This window comes from Struthio camelus, chromosome Z (assembly GCF_040807025.1).
Source record: "Struthio camelus isolate bStrCam1 chromosome Z, bStrCam1.hap1, whole genome shotgun sequence".
In the NCBI taxonomy this organism is placed as follows: domain Eukaryota; kingdom Metazoa; phylum Chordata; class Aves; order Struthioniformes; family Struthionidae; genus Struthio; species Struthio camelus.
Genome location: NC_090982.1, coordinates 54,541,311 through 54,556,117, shown reverse-complemented (window position 1 = coordinate 54,556,117; position 14,807 = coordinate 54,541,311). Strand labels below are relative to the sequence as shown.

The following is a 14,807-nucleotide window of genomic DNA, read 5'->3' as shown; positions in this document are numbered from 1 at the left end:
TATAGGAGGGATTTCCAGTAGAAGGTATGAGTTTCCTTCTTATTAAAATGTGAAGATTTGTACATATAGCGGGCATGATTTCAGTGCTAGTGAAGAAACTCCTAGTATTCCAGGGCATGCTGAAAAGTTAATTTACTTAGCTAGTGTAGAAATCTCTACTGTTATCAAAGATATTTTTGCTGGAAAAAAATTCTCTCTTTTCGTAGTGAACCTCCTGCCTGATAGGGTAGTGGGGTCATAAGCCAGACTATCTGACATTGCTGTGGAAATGACTGGGCTCACAAATAACAACTTTTTTGACCTCACTGCAGGATCAGGTGGGATCGACTGATGGAATTGTTTAAGCTGTTGCTTAGTCATATGTAATACAGTGTGCTTGTGTGGTATGAGCGATTGTGTCCGTTGTACTGCAAATTAATACATTAGAAGTGTAGACAAATATTGCTAAAGATTTTCTGCGGTATGATTATCTTCCCCTGAGAAGGAGCAGCTCTGCTTTAAAAAGAGGCTTCCATCAAAAACATGAAATCCTTGACACAATATCTTGCTTTTTACTCTGTCCCATTGTATTCCTTATCTGCTCCTACATCAGGTAATCTAAAAATACAGTTTGTTGACTCCGATACCATAGCAGTTTTATTTATATGAAGAATTCACATAGACTTTTCTGGCCTTAACTACTATGTGTAACTGAGTACACACATCTACCTAGATTGTTGTCTTACTCTACGTTTTCTCTACTTTTTTTGTTGTTGTTTTTATATCAAGCTTCCTTTTCTCCTACTAGTTTAAAAGAGTTGACAAATTGAATATTATTAACCTTACTTGGGCTCCAAATTGTTCTCATTACTAGGCTTTTGTTTCTGCATTAGCTATGGCGTTCATAATGTTCCTAATGTCCAAGGTACTTTTTATGAATTTCTCTCTGTTTTGAATGTGATTGATTGAGCAGCATACGTCCTGGTTCCACACTAGCTCTCTGGGTGAAATCAGGAGTCATTTTTCTTGGCTTTGACTCCACATGAGTCTGACTCTGATGAAAGTTCTGCTCACTGCACCTCCATGCCTTCCCATAGTGGTCTCTATCACTGGGCACTAATGCTGTGGGTAGCTTTTAGATACCTTTTAAAAATCTTTAAATGGATGCTCCATTAAATTAATACCCCTACAGAGAGCAGATTGCTCTCATGATGTATTCATGCTGAACTAAGCTGCTACCTGCACTCTCTCTCTCTTTTTTTTTTTTTTCTCTTTTCTTCCTCCAGTAGATGAATAGTGTGGTAAATAGGACTGGATAACAGGTGAAGACTCTCACACCAGAGTAAGAATGGCTTAAGAATGGCATGTCTGGTGAATGATTTTCTCCCAAAAGTTGGCCATCTAGAGGATAACGATCAAACATCACCACAGAATCCAGCAGTATTGATGATTCTCACTTGTATGTATGATCAAGGTAAGATCATCCACCACTGGTTCTTCATCAATTTGCTTAAGCTGATTGGTAGTGTTGGAGAACAGCAGCAGCTGACAGGCACTGCTACAGAGTATTTTTCCACTATCTTTATTGAAGAGGAGGAAGCATGCTGGATAGAAATTTGCAATGTAGTTAAATATGTAAAATCATAATTTTAAAAATATCAATTGACCATCGGCTTTTCAAAGTGACTTTGAAACATAGCTTGATCTTTCTCCTTTTTTGCGTTGCAATTTACAGCTGTATAAAGTGCAATGTGAATATAAAATACAGCTTTTATTAAAAGCATTTTTGCCAATCTCTAGTGCCATGAAGAAAGCAAGAGGAATGTGTAACATGTATCTTGTAAGGTTATTCCATAAGCCATGGTCATCTAAAAGCTGCTGTTCACATCTCCTGATGGGAGAGAGGTAAATAGATGAAGACTTTCCTAAGAGGGTTGTGCACTTACTTGTAAGGCAAATTAGTATATTGCAGTAACAGTTACAGGCTTCATTAATGTTTTGGTTTTGACTACCAGCCTTATCCCCTTGTCAATTGGGATGAGAGAAGTTTCTGGCATAAATAGAGAGAAATCTATTTCTCAGAAGTTTTCTGTGAAAAATCTTACTTTCCAGGTTTTCAATGAGGGATAGTTAGAACAAATAGAAAGTAAATCACCTTTCTAAAGCACCCCCCCCTAAAATCTGAGCTTGCTTATAAATTACTGACAGTTCCCTGTACAAAAGCACCACAAATGTCAGGTTCCCAAAGTACTAGGAAATTGCAAGATTAGGTGTCATGCTAAAGAAACTGAAGTAAGCAAAACAAAGTAATCACTACTTGTTTTTAAAATAATAATTATATATTTTTTGTTATTGGGTCTTCATCACAGTGCTGGAAATATATATATTTTTCCAGTTGATTTCTTCCTTTCCAGTCATTCTCTGATTTTTTAACAGCTTTTAAGTGATGATATCAATGCTGCTGTAGAAATATCAGACATTGATGTGAACTGCATTGGACAGTGTGTGTATGTTTTGGGAAAGATGAACTAAGATTTAAATTTTTATTTTAAGGGAATCTAATGGATAGCTGGTGCTATTTCATATGTAACCATTACAGGTAATGCAGCCCTGATAGTAACACTGAGATTGTAGTTATATTAGTAGCTGATATATTGTAAGTGATAATAGGTGCCAGCTGTGGATTTCTAAGACTGATACCAAAGCAGTTTTGAGTACATCCTAATACATTATTTCCAGAGTTTCGTTAGACAAATTATAGTAACCCATGGCATGTACTAAAAAGATAATTTCATTCAGATGGTCATTGTACTTTAATTAGCTATTTTCTGTTTTCTCCTCTAGTATCTTACCGTAAACATTCTTACCAACATATCAGCCTCAACCCTGGGTGCATCCTTCATTTTGGATATGACTGTTAGTGCATGCAGAGTGCTGAAGTTAAGACACTGGATGTTCAACTACCTGGCAGAAGACACTGGAGCAGGGAAATCAGGGGCAAAGTTTAACTTCCTGTTGAAAATGTGCCTGTTAAAAACAGAATCCTGTGACAAAACTATGGTAAATGAACATTTTAACAACATTTTTTTGGTGAGCACATACAGCCACAAAGGCCTGAGAAGAGAAAGCACAGTATTAAACTTGAGGAAGTGTTACCTTCCACCTGAAAGAGGCCATATTGAGCATAGGAAGAAAGCACACTTAGTTTACAGCAAGCATGGAGTAAACACTACTCCAAGATAATTCACCGAAGTAAAGTTGTCTGTGTTTGCCTCCTCCAGATAACACAGAGGGAGCTTGTGTGTATGAGCAAAACAAACAGTAAAGCTCTGCTTAATCTTACTCATTGCTGCATTAAAATCAGGGTCTAAACTCCAAAACCCAAAGATGCAGAGACACATGCCAAATATGCACTAAATCAAGCGCATATTTAAATATTTTAGTGTTTTGTGCATTGTATAGTGTTGTTGTAGAGAAACAGGAAATTATAGTGAGACAGTTTGGGCAGAAATCTGTCTTCATTAATCATGAACATATAGCACAATATAGCTCTGAGCTATGCATGCCATACTGTAGAGGTTCAGAGGGGCCACAGCACACTCAAAATCCTTGCCTCTGCATTAATTCCTGCAAGGGCTCCTTGAAAGTGCACACAGCTGCAGCATATCTACCCACCTTTCTGTGACCTAGTGCCCCTGACAAAAATTTTGGGAATATCACGTTCACTCCCCACACAGGTTATGGGTTGGCCTTGTGTAGATCTACAAGTAGATGGACGGGAAAAAAACTTGCTGTACCCTCCTTTTCCCTCCACTGAGTCATTGACAGTATGGAAGGCTTCTAGTTTCTCTGTAGAGAAGTGGGTCTGTTTTAGCACCTTTCCTGGCAGCTGTCACTCCTCCTTAGAGGGTCTGGTTATTCCATCACAAACAGCGATATTTCAGTCACATTAGTTTAACTGGGTTAACTAACTTTAAAACAGGTTTCAAGACGTGTTTCTGATTCCTCCTGAACTCACGGCTGTCCTTGTTTTGAAACGTTTTTTTTGACCGAGACCTGAGCAGATTACTAATTGCCTCTTTGTCGTGCTTTTACCTGCTCACAAGCTTTGAAGGAGGAAAAGCAACTATGCTGTCCTGTCATAATGCATTTTCTGTGTCTGTTTTTGAGCTGTCATCATCTTAATGAAGCCATTATTGCTGGAGTTAAACAAACTAGTTTTAACTGCAATCTTTTTTTCGTATTTTACCCACAAGCAATTGGCTGGATGACTCTTTCCAGATTGTACTTTCTGTATTCAGCTGCAGAGAAACACGATTGTCTTTCTGCTGTGTTTACTCGAGCATCAATGCTTTATATTGTTCGTTGTGGTATTATATTTGATGCAGAGTACTTTGAACCATCTCTCATATAACCAGAATTCCAGTGCTTTGAATTTTATTTTACATCTGATTAAAAATTTGATATCTTCAAGAGGATAATTTAAAAATATTTGCCATGTTTTGCCAGCAACTTGCTAGTACGTATTTATCTTGTGCTGCAAGAGTCAATACTAGCAGGACAAAATGATGTTGGCAAGATATGTCCTTATACAAAATATTGGAAGGATATTTTTGGCTCTTCTTTATGAATGGTTTGATAGGAAGGTGTCCTACATGGATGTGACATGTTTGCACAGAAGCACGTTCTCCACGACTGTTAAACCTTCAAAACAGACCAGTAACGGAAATCTCGAGACTATGACCTTCTCTTAGCCTCTGACTAGCCCTCAAGTATGCTACTTTTGAATACTTGTTCTGCATCTTTACAAGTTTCTGATATCAGTTTCAAAATTTGTCAGAAAGATGCAACGAATTTTAGTAAAGTGCACTTGTACTCTGTATCGTGATCCACTTTATTTTCTACACTGGTAAATGTGACTTAAGTGGTATAACTACCATGTTTCAGCACATGGTTTAAATTAAAGTGGTGTTTCCGTTATCTAATTCCGATGTTTGTTTTTTAATGGCTGCTCTAGTCAAATAGTTCTAGGAATGTTTTCTAAAGTTCTGTACTCAGCAATGAAAGTATTTTAAATTATTTACTTCGATAAAATAGTAAAAGCTTTTGTGCTCAAACATGATATACAGATTTTCTAACCCAGTCTTCTTTGTTTTGCCACGTGAAGAGCACTGAATAAACGCAAACTGTTTGTTCCATCTCAGCTAATGAATAATTCCTGCAGGATGAGCAATTTCCGAAGAGACATCCAGGGAATCTTACGGGGTGTGGAGAAGAAATCTGTGCTTTAGAATGATCCGGATAAAGGAAGAGTCTCTTCAGGTACTTTGTTCAAAACTGTGCCCTGGCTGTGGTCAGTATAAATCCAGCACAGATAGTTTGAGAGTCTTAAACTCTTATATAATCAATATGTTAAACACTACTGACTCTTTACATTAGCACAATTAGCTACAACTCTGAATTATGTTGTTCTAATAAAAATGTTTATGAAGCTTTTATGGGAAGAAAAGATCCCCAAAGAAATATTTTCCCAGGCTCCTTCTGTTGGCATGAGTTTGAGGTTGAGTGTGGATAGGGAAAGGTTTCAGTTTGAGTCATTATTTTGAAATAAACTGGAAAAATATCCTGTGCTAAGCCCAAGCCCAATTCAACCTTTAAGATAGACTGATTGTTATTTCAATTTTTTGGTGTGTAATTATTTTATCCTCTTTGTTGTTTTAGTATGTTGTACACCTCATATCTTTTTTCCACTGAAATTACTGTGCATGTAAATCAAATGAATTCAAGAGAGTGAGTCTTTTCATTTATTTCTGCAAAACTTCCTGCAGAGGCATTCTCAGTGGAGAGCGCTACAACTTTCATGAAGTATTTGCCATAACATGCAGTTTCCTTGTTTTTCACAGTCTCTGTAGCCACTAGAAGAGTAAGAAAACTTGACTGGAACTGGTGTTGTATGCCTGCCCCCTTTAATTTAGGTCCTTAAAATGTCAGTTGTTACCTCTATCTTTTCAGTAGCAGTTGCCAATTACCACAGTGGCTGCTGGACCATGCTGGGACTATTTACAGCACTGATGTGGATTGGGAGACGTGGGGCTCTGGGTTTTGGGGAAAGGTGAGAAGGGCTGGGAACCACAAAGCTGCAGCCTCGCAGCAGCTAAGGCACTATGTGGGTCCAGGTGATATAAAAGAGACATCCTCAGCCTCATCTCCCAGATAAATCATGTCCAAATCCATGTCTCCAAGTTTCTACCCTCTGATTCACCCTAGCTCCACAGTTTATAGACCTTCTGGACCTAATTTTCCCATTCCCTTTGGACAAATGCAGTCATATCTAGAAATTTGCTGCGAAGCTCCCATTCAGCACGTAGTGTGTCACAGGTTACCTACCTGCTTTCGTGGGTTGCATTTCTTTAGTATGTGACATAGCAAAACCCAGTGGTTCTGACACAGTTTCGTGGTTCTGCATCTGGGAACCAAGGTTTGACCTTGGCACAAAATACTCTGAGAAATGTTGTTAAGAACAGGAGGGATAATTTTGGGAATCGGTACCCTTGAGCCTTATGGAGACTTGTTCTCAGGACTTTTTTTCTGTGTTTTTTTCCCTTAAGTTTGCCCTTTTTATAAACTTGAGTCTGCTTTAAATTTATTCTAAAGTCTCTGGATTAGGTTTAATGTTGTTGTAGGATTTGATTTAGGCTTAAGAGTGTTTCTCTTGGTTTTGTTTTCTGTTTCTTTGGATTTCCCATTTGATTTTATTGTACAGCTAAATGTTTTTTAATGTTTTGCTATTTATTTAGCAAGATATCTCCTAGTCAGAAAGCTAATTTAAAAGGAAATATTGCAGACAGGGAGGGAAGTAAAGTGAAAAGAAGAATGAAAGGAAAGGCCGTCACTTTAATCGTCACTTTAAAATTCAATACCAAAATGATTCCGGCTCACCATTTCAGTTTCCCCTGCTGCAGGAGGTATTTAGTTCCCTCCCCAATATTCAATTCTTAATCTTACCATCTCTGCAACAGCTTTCAGAAATTAACTGATTAAAGAATGAAATAAAAAGTTGTGTGCCAACCATCCACCCACTTAGGGTACTGTCTGACTACAAATCAAAGAACAATAATAAACTTGGCAACTTTCTTCCGTTGTTCAAGTGCCAACAAGAGGGCTACTACAAAACAAATTTTGTATTTCATTTATTTTATTTGTAATTAGTTACCACTGAAACTTTTTTTTAAAGAATTAGCATAATGATATGTTCCCCCCTTTGTTCCTATGTGTTTACTAAAAACCTAATAAAAAAGATTACTAAGTAATACGTGCACTTTCCATTCAACTGATGTTCCTTTTGAGCTTTGCAGCACAGGCTTCCTGCTGAACTAATGGTCTTATAGTTATTTCAAGTCTGTAAATAAAGGGGTTTGGCCAAAAGCTGTTAGACCTGCTTCTGGAGAGAGAATCATTTAATAAAAAGCTAGTGAGCATCTGAGTTATGCAGAAACCCAACAATGTAGTATCTGAGTTTGCAAAGTGCCCACGGGGCCAAATTGAAGGTCCTCAGTGTATTTTGGATCAGGCCCTTAGCACTGTAGAGATGAGGCTGAAAGATAATGCTCAGCTTGTGCTCTAAGACCATGTTTGCTTGCATTTTCTAAGGAGAGATAATAATTATTTGCCCTGCTCTGAGCTTGTGATCCCGTTTTCACATTCTTCTACATATGAAGGCGTTTTCCTCCGTATTACTGCGATGTCTACTTTTTGAAAATGTGCACTATGTAGAGGAAGTAGAAACTGCCTGCTGGAACTCAGAGCAGACACTAGTCCTCCCCAAGAATACCTTAAGAATACTTTTCTAATCACTGAGTCCGTTTTCCTTCTGTTGCTATTTGTTATGCTGACAAATATTCAAGCTTTAAGAATAAGCAGAGCCTATTTTAATTAGTCACCACAGCTTCATCTGACCATTGTAACTTCTCTAAGTGAAATTTTGAAGCCATGCTGAAAAAGGAGGCTAGGGTGCTATGACCAGCGATTGGAGATCTGCGTTCTTTCTCTCAGCGTACTTTACGTTGCTGTGTAAATTGTTAAATGTGGGTATTGGTGTGTGCCACTCTAACTAAATCAGACATGTTGTGCGCAGCATAGTAGACCCTGTTGGGAGCACTGACAAAATCTTTCAGCCCTTGGTGATTTCCCAGCCTCGTTTTGCCTGTCTGCTAGACAGGGCTGGCTATAGAAGAAGGTTCCCCTACACTTTCTTCTCTAGCACACTCCTGTGTAAGCAGTTACACATAAACAGTACATATCAAGGACAAGATGGAAAAACAGAGGACAGAACTTCTTGAAACAAAAAAGTTCTTAATGTAACTGTATTTTTATGCTCTTAAAAGAATAGCGTTATGTGTGAACAAGCCAAGCCAAACTCTTTTTTGGTGTAACCTGTTCAAGTCAACTCTCAGTTACTCCAAAGACTGACTGCTCTGTCCCATTATGCAGTTCCATGTTGTGTTTTTCAGTAGAGAACAATATTACAGGTGAGTGAACCCTGAAGAGCTCTGAAGTTATGAAATATTGGATGTGTTTGATTATCCCTCCCTTTGTTTTCTTTTTAATCTGCCTTTTTTTTTTCCTCAGGGTTTATTTTCCCCCAGAACAATTCTAACAAAATTATTATCCAGATTTCTTCAGAGAGGTTTTTCTTTCTGTCCAACAAACTCTGTTTCAAAGATTTAAAAAAAAAACAACTGTACTAAAAGATACAGCCATTGTGTAATTTTTGTAGAGATGTGTTTTCTTTAATCAGTGCTTTTACATTCATTGGAAATAAAAAATCTGTTTACTACGCTGGGGGAATTAAGCTCTGAAGAGATTGTTTTAGTTCTCTTTGTTTATGATGATTTGTTAGCTCTTGACTGCAGAAATAATTTTGTTGTTTACATTAATCTATGGTGGCAGTATTAACTTCACATCATACATAAATATAATTATTGATCATTACCAGCTGTAATTCAGTGTTAGAATTACAGATTTACATAATTGTGCTATTAAGTGTAAACTTGAACTTCATATCTGGGGTCACAAATAACTGGAGGCAGTAGAAACAGAAAATTCTGATTATATGTCATTCATATTTTAATACAGGCTGTTGCAATTTTGATCAGTGTTAATGTAAATATTTTTATGTACTATACAGCAATGAGATGCTAATGGCTAGAAATTACAGCAATATTGATCTAGCTAATAAAATGGCATGCATTAGTAAGAGAAGATATTTATTATCTGCTTCAAAAATTACTATACATCATCTACCCAAGGAAAATTTTCTCCATCAAAGTTTGAGAAGGTATTTTTGCTGGAAATGGTATAAGGCTCCTCTTAAGTAAAAATCAAACACAGTCCCAGGCTATCTTGTTTTTGTTGCCTGCAGCTTTTCCACTAATAAAGATTCACAGAGGGGAACAAGCTGTATAAAGGAACTCACTTCCTGTAATATGTTCTGTTCTCCCTCTCATGTAATCTGCACATAAATATACTCCAGAATGATCAAACAGTACAATGGGTCTATTTTAAAAGCATTAGGGGGGTGCTACACATCTGCATGTGTAGTTGTCTACTAATTGCCTCAAGCAAAACCCTTGAGCTCAGTTACGCTCTTGGACACAATGCAGTGAGAGGTGTTACAGGATACACTGCTCCACAAGCTCTTCAGCTGGTTATGCAAGATACGTGGCAATATAAAACCCCTTGCCAAAGTCAGCCGGACTGCTAGGCATTACAAGAAGAATTTAACCTTACTAGGGAGAAGAGATGGCATAAAAGAAGCATTTATTTACAATCAGACCAGGTTTCCTAAACTCAAAGACCTGCACAGCTTCCTAGAATTCATCCTTTGGGAAACAAACCTCATACAAGCCATTAAGCATCCCAAGCCACTGCAGCATGTTATGGTCTTCCAAAGTGGTTAATGTTCCATCATTTGCAGCATTTATGCTAAATAGGATAAGAGAACAGAAAAATACACTGAAGTGAACAGTCCTTGCTGGCAAAGGAGGTGAACTAAATCCATTGAAATGAGTAAGTTTTTTCCCATCTGTCAGTGCCGCAAACTTGTAGTCATACAAGCAGATTGTAACCCAAAACGCATCATTAATATACACTGTTAGACATGTAAGACCGCTCAGTGCAACTAATGCACTAAGCACTCTGATAGCTTCTCTCAGAAAGAGAATATGATGAAATGTTGAACCAGTCCTTCCACAATACCATATCTTTTGTTTTATTTGAAGTATTTAAATAAAACACTAAAAACTGGAATATAAATTTATAAAAATGTATACATTTTTTCTCTATGGTTATCAACTCCAACCCTTCTGCTTCTTAGATCTTGTTTATCCTGGCTAGTGCATCAAGGCAGAATGTTTAAGATGTGATGGTCCTTCTCTAGGACAGTGCAAATGATGATCAGGCCCTCTGTTATTTGTTTGTTTAAACTGAATGGTTTGTATGGGTTAGGATATGCATAGGTTTACAAAATGGCTATATGGTGGAGCTATGAGGAAAACTTGTTTTTGATTTTGAGAGATAGAGATGTTCTTTATGTGTCTTTAAGTCTTTAAGTCTTCATCATTGAAGGCCTGTAGGAAACAACACAGCAGTCTGAGTAAACTGGTGAATGAGTCCTACTATTAGGAGTTAGCACTACCTGATACCAAAGGTATCCTTCAAGCTTTGGATGCGTTGATTTGTAACTAATTTCAATATCATATGAGCATGAAATATTTTTTCCATTATCTGTTAAGTATAAAGTATGTTATGACTTTTTTAGAACTTCCGATAAAGATCTCGGATGGCAATTAGTTAGCTTGTCAACCTTTTCTTGGTTTCATCCAGTAGAAGACTTGTTAGACCTGTGTATATCCTTTTTTTCTGATCTATAGAAATCTATGAGGGCTGTTAGGTTCTCTCACCTTAATTTATATTCATATGTAATATCAATAATAACTTAGTCAAGCCCTTAATTACTCTGAGTCTTCTTGGGGCATTACAGAAACTATCCCATGCAATTTTACATTGAGTAAAACAAGTGGGTGATTCACTCATTTTTCTGAAGGCATATCTGAAAAATACACTTATAAATTGAACTGAAATCATACAAACATTTACGAGACCTGTCTATCTTCTAGTAGAATCCGTTTTAGGAGATGGCAGAGATAACTGCAGAATCAAATCCAATAGTGAAAAGTATCAGGGAAAGTAAAAGAATAGGAAGCTAGAGCATCTGATATACATTTTAGAGGTGATTGTATCAACTGAAATACTATAATTCACAGTGGAAGACCCGTGGATGCTAGAAAATAAGTACAAAGAGCAAGGCTGGAGGATGGAGTAAGGAAGCTACCTTAGACCCTGAGCTGTATCATTCTTCAGCAGAGTTTTTAGCCCGTGTGTAATTAAGGAATTAGTGTATATTTCTTTCCAAAGTTGTTCTATAGTTTGTTTATACTTTTAGATAAAATAAAAGTTTGAAAGAGCTGAGGCTGGGCTGAAAGTTAAGAGCATCTCCTTGTCTCACTTGTCCTGCTGTAGAATATCTTTCTGCAAAATCTATCTGCTGGGCCACCGAAAAGTCAACCTCGATGAATTTGCTGGAAAGAATAATTTTCCTAGAATGTTTTTTTGCAGTAGGAGGAGCTTGCTTCATAAGACCATCTTATGAGACAGAAAGGTGTGTTCAAGTATTTAGATAATAAATACTGGAAGATTCTACTAGCTCATTTCCTGGCATTGCCTGATTTGTGGACTGTACAGGCCTGAGAGGATCGGTCAGATATGTCATGTCTGAAAAATATCAAAGCAAAACAAATAGCAAAAATGTCAGTCTTCAGTACTTGATGATGATCCATGCTTTTAATTTAGATCAGATTTTTCCATTTTTAAAGAACTGTTTTGATCAGGCAATGTAATTTTGTCCTGGAAGATATAGGTTAGTGGATGGCCTGCTCCAAAAATTTGATTTTTCTCTCTCCTGTTTACACAGCATTATAGATGTGTATGATGCTTCATAAAATTAGCAAATTATCTGGCTAGAAAAACAACACTTTACTATCATGGTTCAAGGATAGAAGATACTTTTTGGCTTATTCTTTCCTAGGTTTCTCCATCATCTCACCTAAGATAATCTCCGTATGCTGCTTTTGTTTTCTTCTAGAGACTGGACTGTGAAGAGAATATTATTTAAAACAAAATCTTGTGAAAAGTAATGTTCCACAATGCACAGGCAAGACTAACCGTTATCTTAAGAGGAGCGACACCATATCTCATTACAAAGTTCAGTACCATCCACACGTCAGCATAACATCTGCCTTTATGGTTTTCGAAAGAGAAGCAGTCTTGGAATTATGTAAGTAACATTAAATAACATGAAAAAATAAGTATCCCGTTCTAAGTATTGGCAGCACTGGTATTTATATGATCTAATTATAGATCACAAATTAGTTGATTGCAGTGAAAACAAGACTAGAAAATTTAGCTTAATGCACCTTCCTCACGAATTGTAATACCCCTACCTGAGAAGCTCTTTCTTTACAGAATCTGTGAATCATACGAAGTCGCATAGGATTGTTCATGCTTACAGGGGAGTCAGTGGAAATAGTACAGGACTGATGTTTCCTTTTTGGCATGCTATAAAATATCTATAAATTCATGAATATGTATTTAGTGTTTTATATGCATATATATTTAAATAATATTGTCTTCAAAAGCCAGAGATCATTTCCTAAGAGCTATTTTAAAACCATAACTTTTCACCAACCAATTAAATATATTATATCAAGTATAATTTCTGTATAATTCAATTTTGAGTGTAAAATGTGTTAAATGCCATGTGTTACAGGATGTAGCTGTTTTTTCTATGTGTATCTCTTAGTCTCTAGCTTCAATACTGATTGCAGTATCTAAGCTTCTTAGTATATAAAGCTTATTCTTCACCAATTTCCTGTTTGCAGTCTTGTATACTTAGAAGTAATAACTCTTTATTGCGCATGTAACTTTAGAAAATATAGAAAGAATGCTGTATTTAAGTGATTATTTCATGTAATAATCTTTTCAAGATGTTTCCACTCTATTAATAAGAATGGTGTAACTTAGTGCATTTCTCTTCTTCAAGGGCTTGCCACTGCCTTACACGTGGCAAACAGCTATCTGTAGTTACATTCTATGGCAGGTATTCTTTCAGTACCACAAATGTCCCAGAGCTCCAACAACCATCTTGTTTCCTCTCAATTGCTTACCCACAAAAACCAGCATTGCTGCATCCTCTTCATTACATTTGCTTTCTACGTATCCATATTTTTCAACATTTTGTGGAGAAAATTCCTATGGTCCTCCCTTGTCAATTTATTTGAGGAAGAGACTATTTTTAAATGAACATGAAGGGAGCATCTAAATGAGAACTAGCTAGAGATACAAATAACACCACAGGAATACTAGTTTAATGTTAAATATGAAAAATAGAATCTGTAACAGCTTCTTTTGCTCTGAAACTGAAGGAGAGAAAAAAAACTTTGCTAAAACTTCTCTGCAGTGTCCTTTTGTCCATTTCTGATTAACAGGCTCCCTGTGTTTTTCTCATAGTAAGATGTCTCAGAGACTAGAAGCGGTTCAAAAATATTCCTTCCACGAATGGCAATATGCTTCCACAGTACTAATTTAAACTGTGATTTTTCTCATGAAAGACAGTTTCAGAATCCTTATTGCCCTGTATGGATAATGTTTCCACCCAAGACCTACTGATTAATGGGCAAATCTAAGCAAAATAATAATTTAAAAATTGTAAATATGTTGTATAACTCTACAAAAATATCCATTTATAAAACACGCTAAACATTTTCGGTTTTTTGCACAAAATATCTGAATATTAATGTCTGATATTTTTCTGATACATGAAGGTATAATCTTTACTTAATTTCTTTTCTTCCTCTGGTTTGTTTGCTTGTCAAACTTTGGACAGTTCAACTTCATAGAACAAAAGCCCTTAACATGTTCTTGATGTTACTTCTAACATTAAGTCAGTATTTTGCACAGCTGTTCACACTTTATAAAAGCAAAGTTTCTCTCCTGATTGGAACAATGCATTTTAAGCCTGCACTTTGCTGGAGATTTAGATGTGTGAATCAGTGCTCAGAAGATTTAAAGACGTGAAATTCTACACAATAGCTCAAAGTGAAAGGTGAAAGGGCACACGAAGCTTAAGCTGTAGAGAACAGCATTAAACTTTAAACATAGACACATAGAAATGAAATAAACAGAAATTTGTATTAAGCGAAAAATAGTGAAAAATAGTTTATATAGAAATATATAGAGAACTGTGTATACAGTTCAGATTTTAAATCCAAGAACTGATTAAAGCATGACTAATTTCTTCATATGTATTAGGGCTGTCACTCTGCGTCCAACTGCATACTTACTCCTGCGATACTAAAGCAAAAAAGTCTGTCTGTTCTTTTATTCCCCCCCCCCTTTCTTTTTTCTATAAAGCATATAGGCCTGCTGAAGTTGATGATAATATATTTGGATTTAAGCAGAATCAGTATTTTATTCATGAGTGCTTAAGGAATTTTTCATATAAAATAATACATTGAAAAAAGTAAACTGGTTTGGCTAAAGCGAAACAGCCCAATGGCCAAAAATGAAATTTTACAGTATAGAAAACATTTTTCTCTTTATTTTTTGTTATCGTAACTGCATTTTTTCTTTCTGTGATTTAGAGAGAAATGTTAAAACATCTTTAAAAACCCCACTTTAGTGTTTCCAGAGGGAAAAGGGGTAGGAAGCAC

The 14,807-nt window shown here is 36.4% G+C and overlaps 1 long non-coding RNA gene across 1 annotated transcript in view; it reads left to right on the top strand.

Annotated features, from left to right (window-relative positions):
* The window catches only part of LOC104150207 (uncharacterized), a 30,970-nt gene that overhangs the window by 11,677 nt on the left and 4,486 nt on the right, over positions 1 to 14,807 (top strand). Inside the window, exons 2-5 of the long non-coding RNA XR_011137629.1 lie at positions 1,266 to 1,453; positions 2,824 to 3,039; positions 5,184 to 5,301; positions 12,182 to 12,373. This is a non-coding gene — a long non-coding RNA (uncharacterized lncRNA). The remainder of the gene's footprint in view (positions 1 to 1,265; positions 1,454 to 2,823; positions 3,040 to 5,183; positions 5,302 to 12,181; positions 12,374 to 14,807) is intronic.